We start from the raw sequence: 7285 nt of genomic DNA on the forward strand, positions 1-7285 counted from the left end.
AATAATAATAATAATAATAATAATTATTATTATTATTATTATTATTATTATTATTATTATTATTATTATTATTATTATTTTACAGAAGGGAGAGTAGTTCACTTACAATGTTGCAGTTTTAATTTTCTTGGTTCCATGTCGCGTTTCTATATATTATTATTATTATTATTATTATTATTATTATTATTATTATTGGCTCATAAGGAGCTTTCACACAGGTCTTCATATTATTATTATTATTATTATTATTATTATTATTATTATTATTATTATTATTACTATTATTATCAGTAATAGTAGTAGCAGTAGTTGTTGTTATAGTAGTAATAGTGGAGGTTTCCTAATATAGTGTCTAGTATTCTTATATATTCTTTAGTATTCTTATTTGGGGTAAAAAGCTTAATATTTCACCATCTAATTTAGAACAGTGTTTGTGGTGTGCACTACATAAATTAAATGACTACACCGAGATAACTATTTTTCAAATGTTCACAGAGGCATTAAGATATATATGAGGGTGACAGAAGCAAAATACAGTAAAAGAGGGTGAGAGAAATACATAAAAAGCCTTCGATCACTAGTTTAGCTAATTGCAAATTACGATTGATTATAACAATTACATATTTTTATCATAGCTTAATCCTAGAAGTAAAATGTATGTTACCGTGCAATTTGCGCGGTTAAATACTATGCTATGTATTATATTAAATAACCAAAAAAGTTATGTTGGTTTTTGGATTAACCATTGAATGAAGTTGAAATATATACGAAATACGAGCAGCAATTGTGCTCAAATTCAGAAATAGGGATATCAGACGTTATAAAAACACGGATACCATGCCCGACCATCAGTTATAATCCGGTTATCTGCGAGAATGGTGGAACTGTTCAGAGATCTTTTTGTTGGCTGTGAGCTTCAGAACGGACTTATCATCATTTGTATCAAGTCACCGCATCTGACATATTGCCACTTAGTCACAAGGGGTTATTATTTCGGATCGTATCTAACAGAGGATTGTGAGGAGTTGAGTAGCAAGATGTCTGTTTTTTTACAAGGTGGTCACCACTTATCAAGGCACGGAAACCACTCGGGATAAAGGTTATTGCGTTTACAGTACGTTAATGTTGAGATTCGATAAAGTGTCTTACTTAGGGGGGGGGGGCGGTTCATCAAGAATTTGTTTGTGTTGAACTTGAAGACATCAAAGTTGTAGTCAGGTGGGAAACAGGCAGATGGAACACAGTTCCACAGGCGTACACTTCTAAGAAAGAAGCTTTGTTCATGGAATCTACGTTTTGGTTTTGGTACAGATAAAGAGTGGGGAAAATTTTTGACAGCGCTTTCAGCTAGACGGGTGTTTTTCGTGAAAGATCGGCGAAGGGGGACCAGGGATTCGAGATCAGACGAGCACCTGCCATGGAAATAGCAATAAAACAAGGATAGGCTCGCAACGTCTCTTCTGTGGGAGAGAAGTTGAAGGGTAGAGAAAAGGGCATCCCCCACTAAGCCACGAAGCCTATTTTGTACTGGGTCAAGGCAGGATAGGCTGTTTTTAGCAGCTCCTGCCCAGATATGGCAGCAGTATTCCATCCTTGGACGTACTTGGCTTTTATAAAGATAGAGAATTGCATCAGCAGTGAGATATCTTCTGGAGTAGTAGAAGGATCCCACCATTTTTCCAGCGACCTTGGAAATAGACGATGTACGTGTTCCATTTCAGGTCAGGAGTAAAGGTCAAGCCCAGAAGCTTATCAAAGCATAAACTTCCTCTAGTCGAGAGCCATTCATTTCAATTGATGTCAAAGGATCAGATCGTTGATGATGTAAAAATAGGAGCTTTGTTTTAGATGCATTAAAAGTAACGAGCCACCTCTTCCCCCAGTGTACCACGTGCTCAAGTTCAGAGGAGAGAGAATCAGAGAGAACTTTGTCATTTACAGCCTTTGATGTGTTGCCATAGATGGTCGTGTCATCAGCATAAATGTCAACGAATGATTTAAGTATGTGTTTTGGGAGATAATTGATGTATATCAGGAATAGAATTGGGCCCAAGATGGACCTCTGAGGGACTCCAGCATTAATACTGAGGGCTTCTGATTTCTGCCCATCAACCACTACTCTTATGAGCCTATCAGTGAGAAATGATTTAATGATCGAAAAAACATTTCCAGTTATACCGTAGCTGGAAATCTTGTGAAGTAGGCCTTTTTGATATGTCAAGAGCAATTTCCCTAGAGAGGAAGCCTTTGTCAAGAGATTCACTAATCCTATGAGATATAACCTTAGCACATCTGCTGTAGATCTTGCAGAGCGGAAACCATATTTATGTCACTAAGAAGGTTATTTCTGCTGAGGTGGTTGACTACTTTTCTATTTAATATGGATTCCATCAACTTACTAATGACACAGGAGACTTATTGGTCTGTACTTAGAGGGAGATGACTTTTCGCCTTAATTCTTAAATACAGGGCATACTGATGAAGTTTTCCCGGGTGTATTGAAGCACTTCTCTTTAAGGCAATGCTTAAGCAGTTTTGTAAGTATGGGGGCAAGTTCCGGTTGAAGCTTTTTCAGCACTATAATTGGAATGGCGTCAGGGCCAGTTGCTTTGCTGGAATCAAGGTTCTTAATTAGCTCAGCGACCTCACGCACAGATATTTGTATGTTGCATAGCGTGTTGTCTGTTATAGGAGGAAATACGGGGAGTTTATGGCCTTTATCGCATAGGGTAGAATTAGCTGCAAAGTTCTTGGCAAATAGTTTGGCCTTGTCTGATGATGACGAGATAACCTCAGGTCCATTGATGATGGTTGGGATAGAACGCACGCTTCTGTTCAGGATCCTGTTTGCTATTTGCCAAAACTGGTGGGAACCAAGTCGCTGCTCAGCTACTTTGGATTTAACGGACTGAGCATATAGCTCTCTTGCATTTTTTATTACTCTTTTACAGTGGTTGCTGGCGTTCCTGAAAACAGCTCTAGTCACAGTGCATCTATTACGTTGGTAGCTATGGAAAAAGTGATTTATGCGCATGATGGCAGCAGCACATTCTGGGGAGAACCATGGCTGGCTGTTAGGTTTTTGTTGGAATTTTTGCATGGTATGAGTCGGTCTATGCCTACAATTAACCATTCGGTCAGGTCTGATACTATGGAGGACACACCCTTTTTAAACATGAAATGTAAGGGTAGATCAGATATAAATGTACAGAAGCTATCCCAGTCAGCCGTAGAATATCGATATACAGTAAGGTGGAGAGGTACGTCTGAAGACTTATTGCATTTCCTTTTTATCTTAACTGATACAACCAAGTGGTCGGAAGATCTCAGAGGAGAATGAACGGAACATGAACATAGCTCAGGGGAAGTTGTGAGAAAAAGGTCTAGAAGGCTAGTGTTCTGACCGGAAGTATCGAGCACACGGGTGGGTTCGTGAACAATCTGAGTAAGGTCGTAGGCAATAGCGAAATCATGACAGAACCTTCCCATCATCATCTGTCTTGTTCGAGTGGGTTAGCCATTCCACATTGGGGATAGGATGTGGTCAATTTTCTCAGATATGCTCTTAAAGAGAGTAACTCCGCTGTTGTAGGGCCGATAGAGGGCAAATATAAGTGCAGTGGTGTAAGCAAGTGCAACCTGGAAGCACATATAAGGTAAATTAGGATCTTCACTTGGGAAGCCATCTATAATGTAGGCACATATTCCATATCCAGGGCGATCTTGAGGATCAGATTTAGATGTTGTTAGAGTATCCTTTAATTATGAACTCGTCTAGGGAAATGGTTGGCCCTATTCCAGTTTCACTTAGAGAGAATATGTCTGGTGACGTCTCCTTTATATTACACTTAAACTTAATGCATGTCAATAGAGCCAGGGAAACAGGAAACAGGGAAGCTATTCCAAAGTTTGATAGTCCGAGGGAAGAGATCATTAGAATAGAATGTTTTAGACAGCTTTGGACTGCAACAATGAAGGGGTGGGAGTTTGCTGTTTGTCGAGTTGATTGGGAGTATGTAGGTCGAGGGGGAACTAATGCTGTGAGTTCATCAGGGCACATTCCATTGAAGTACTTGTAAAACCTAATATCAAATGGAGTTTTTGTTTGAAAACTTGATGCTTAACATAGCATAAGACCTTTTTTGGTGAGCGCTTCGTACTTATGGAACACATTACCAAAGGACTGCTTCCCTATAGACAAAATCATGTTTTACTACGTCTAATGTCAGCAAATATATTTCGGATCTTCCTTTGAATTAATCACATATCATTCACATTTCCTTCATCCTCTGACATTCTTATTAAGCTTTATTCTTGAATGGCTTTTGTCCTTGCTAAGTGAACAAACATTAGTAAAAAAATATAGTGAAAAGAATCTATCGCATGTCGTACAATAGGTTGGCCACTCCTGGTTAAGCAAATGTTCATCCATTAAAACGTCAATGACCAACAAGAATTGTTTTTTTTTTTTCGTGGGAAATTTTCACTTATGTTTTATTTTGAGAAGCAAAAGTAACTCCCGATGAATTAACTGGACATTCTTTATTTTTTAACTGACCTTCATGTTTTTAAACTTGCACCTTTTCTTTTTTCTTTTTCTTTTCTTCCTTTTTTCTGTTCAAAAATAGATTGCGTTTTTAAGAACGTAGTTATTAGAGCATTTGAGAGAAAAAAAAACAAACTTATTGACGGATTCTAAATCCTATAGCTTATCAGGTCGATTTTCACACGTAAATGTCTTTAAATGAGAAGTACTTTCACCCCCACCCCACCCACACATACACACACAACACATACACACACGCGCGCGCACGCAGGCACACACATGCAAAACACAACTGTTTTGTTTTTCGTCCTCTAAAATAATGGGACATATTATTGATACAGGCCAGGAGAATTTCTATATTTTTCTACCCATCACTACCAGTCTCGTATATCTCATATATCAAAGCCGCCAATCGCACATGCATAGATTATAGTTACGATTTATTGTCTGATAAATCACCCACTAGACTCTCTCTCTATCTCTCTCTCTCTCTCTCTCTCTCTCTTTTAGACAAGGTTAAAAAACAATCTCCAATCTATTAGCTCCTGCACTGTTAAACAAGATCCAACCCCTGTCTCATCGCCGCAATGAAATAATTCCCTGTGCTTGTTTTACAAGTAATTTAATGGAATGTGCTCCGTGAACTCGTAACATTGGTGTCACCATCAACGTAAATATCCACGACTAACCCTAACCCAACCCACAAAATCCCTCGCAGTCCCGAGATGCTGAAAAGCCCTCTACTCTAATAGCTTCTTCCATTTACCCTGTTTCCTACTTCCCTGACTGTACTAATATGCAGACATTTAAATGTTATATGAACAAACATCTCGCTGCTCAACTCCCTACTTAGTGTGTTCCTGTAGTCATAGTCTCTAATTTACAGTAGTCCCTTACTTTTAATTGGCAATGTTCCTTTTTTATTGGGGGGGGTGAGTAAATAAAAACTAGAAAAAAACTGATGCTTATTTGAATTGGTAGTGTCTTGGTATGTTTGTATGACAAACTAAAACTTAAAAAATACACAAAAGGCCCCTACAAAGTTGATATTCTTTAATCAGTGTAACACTGAAAAAATGAATCATGTATTAATAATGCACAGGAAATGAATCGGTATGATTTTTTTGTTTTTTGTTTTTTTACTTAGGAATCACCACTAATCAAGGCCCGAAAGCCACTCGAGGATAAGGGTTAATGAATGTAAGATGGTAGTGTAGTAATCGCTAATGGTGTAAATTGGGTATAATTTAATTATTTATAAGGACGGCTTCACAAGAACTTGTTTACATTAGATTTGAAGGCTACGATGTATTCAACCGGGAAGCAGGACAGTGGAACAGTGTACCACAAACGGGCAGTTTAAGAAATAAGCTTTGTTTATGGAATATGCGTTTAGATTTAGACACAGAGGGTCATGGAAAGTGTATATAGTGGTTGTAAATAGTCGAGTGTATTTTGTAAAAGTTTGGCAATGGGGTACCATAGATTGGTTTAGTCGAGCACTTGCCGTGAAAATAACGATATAAAAGCACCAACTCCGGATTTAATTTATCGTTTTTTAACTATTGTCATGAAAGAGGGAGAATTACTTTTAGTAATGGTCTAGAAAAATCCTTCATTTTTATTTGACGTTTTCAGTAGTGCTCTGAAGACTTCGAAAGTTTTATTTCTCCACTTCTTACACGAAAAATAAATTTCTCTCCCGGGGAGGGGGAGAGAAACGTAACACTATTTAACATATTCTATTTACCTGTTTTATTGCATCGGGCAACACCGGCTAGCCCTGCTAGTAATTTATAAATCTAAATGCATAAATGCGAAACTTGGACCATTTTTCGCACAAACGGAAAAATTAAAACGCCTTTTGAGTTTAGACAATTTTACTCAAAATGTGCACCATTTTTATAAACTGCTTGTGTATATATGATATCAATCGGAAGCTTAATTAATTTGCATATTATTATTGTTTTTTATTTAAATGATTCCTTTGTCTATACGATTAATAAAATTCTAAATGTTTATTTATTTATGTCTGTGTATATATACCAATAAAACTTTCGAACGGATGCACCGAATAGAAACATTCTTTTTTTTTCCTGAAAGGTGTGAGTCCCTAGATTATCATTATCTATATATGGTCTGTAACGAACAACGCCGAGTCACACAAAAAGCCGAAATAAGGGTTTTTAGGCCGTTTCGAAAAAGTTACCTCCCCATGTCAACGGAATTTAGCACTGTCTGTATACAGTCTTGGTAACATCTTTCGCCACACGGACAGAACTTGTGGCGCAATGGATAACGCGTCCGACTACCGATCAGAAGATTCCAGGTTTGAATCCTGGCAAGTTCGTAATAATTTCATCCAATGTTTACTCATTTTCATTATCCTTGGTCAGGGTATTTTTTTTCAGTGATTTTGATTTGTGCATATGGGAATTTTCCATACTCCGAGTACATAAGGTAAGCGTTGATGGTAAGGCGATGTTGAGTGTACTTGATGTTGAGTGTACTTGATGTTGAGTGTACTCGATTTTGTGTTTGAGTCGGCGTTGTGTGTGTCGATGCGGCGCAGCCGCTAGTTTTTAATATAACAGGAAATTGCGTTTCGTAATGTTTTTTTCTGGATAACTAAATATTTAGTGTGTTCAAATCTTCCCGTTTATATAAATTACACCAACTAACCCTTTAGCCATATTTCAGACAGCAATTTGCATTATCGCCAAAGGGAGCTGCATATTT

General features: G+C 37.6%; 1 non-coding gene across 1 annotated transcript; it reads left to right on the forward strand.

Moving 5' to 3' along the window:
- Window positions 1–6823: 6823 nt before the first annotated feature.
- Window positions 6824–6896, forward strand: Trnag-acc (transfer RNA glycine (anticodon ACC)). The gene has a single exon. It is a non-coding gene; the product is annotated as a tRNA-Gly (tRNA).
- The last annotated feature ends 389 nt before the right edge of the window (window positions 6897–7285 follow it).

Source organism: Euprymna scolopes, chromosome 2 (assembly GCF_053919585.1).
Source record: "Euprymna scolopes isolate OS-2025 chromosome 2, ASM5391958v1, whole genome shotgun sequence".
Classification (NCBI taxonomy): Eukaryota; Metazoa; Mollusca; class Cephalopoda; order Sepiida; family Sepiolidae; genus Euprymna; species Euprymna scolopes.